Source organism: Arachis duranensis, chromosome 9 (genome assembly GCF_000817695.3).
Source record: "Arachis duranensis cultivar V14167 chromosome 9, aradu.V14167.gnm2.J7QH, whole genome shotgun sequence".
Lineage (NCBI taxonomy): Eukaryota > Viridiplantae > Streptophyta > Magnoliopsida > Fabales > Fabaceae > Arachis > Arachis duranensis.
The window spans coordinates 14,960,629-14,961,824 of NC_029780.3; positions in this window are offsets into that span (position 1 = coordinate 14,960,629).

The window sequence follows — 1,196 nt, forward strand, 5'->3', positions numbered from 1 at the left end:
TAGATACAAGTTAGTTATATTGCTGTTAAAGTAAGTAGCTTATTTTTTTAGTTTTCTTGCTCTATTCCCTTATCACTAACAATATTACACATATTTTACAACTCCCTGTTATGTTAACTAATTAATTTGAACCATTATTGGGAAACACTTATCGCAAATCCAAATAATGTATAAAATGCATTAGATATTAGTAAGAGAGAAATATTTCATGAAATACAGATATACTCATACTACATATATAAATTTATATGTCCTATAAGGCTTAAGTGTCATACACTGCAAAGTACTAATTACACATAAACATATACGAACACATCACTTTCTCTTGCTTGATTGGTGTATTCAATCATTCTATAAATTGCAAAATTTATTTGTATCTCTAGAAGCTAAGGGTAACTACTTTTTATTCTCCTTTCTTAGCGTGTACAAATAATGACATAATAGAACTCATCACTCGGATCCTATCTAGCTCTGTGTGTCAATTGTCAAAAAGTTAGCGGGCCTCCCCATATAAAAGACCATCGAAAATCCAACAAGACACCACCCAAAACCCCGTTTCTTGAGTTCTTTCATATGCCTATTGCAAATTTTCAATTATTCTGCAACTTGCATCTGATTAATCACACACACTTGACATGGACCATATTTCCGATTGAGGCTGCGTTTCATTATTGTTTTATTAGGACAATACGAACGGGGATATTAATTATAGAGGGGTAAAAGATGTTTGGTGCTAGCATAGCTAAGAATTCTTCCACAAGTTAGTTTAAAAATAAATCTTTTTTTCCAACACATATATATGTAAAGTTTGTTATGAAATAATACTTGGCTATGTGATATGATAAGCAAAGCATGATGATCCAAGTAATTCATTTTCTACTAGGATATAATCATAATTTATTAAATGTTACAATTATCTATAAATAGAAATTTGGTATAAAAAAATAGTTGGAATTATCTGACAAAACACTTTATAAACATTCCAATGTCACACTAACGCAAACAGATACACAAAAGAATCAAATATTTGTAGAGTTAAATTTATATATTTATATTTCAAATTCTATTGCTTCTTCCTTTTTTATCATTTGTTGATAACTTGATATACTTTTAACTTGTAACTAGCACATCATAACAACATCCAATCCAAAGTATAGAAATGGAAAAATAAACTGAACAATTTTATAGTGTCTATT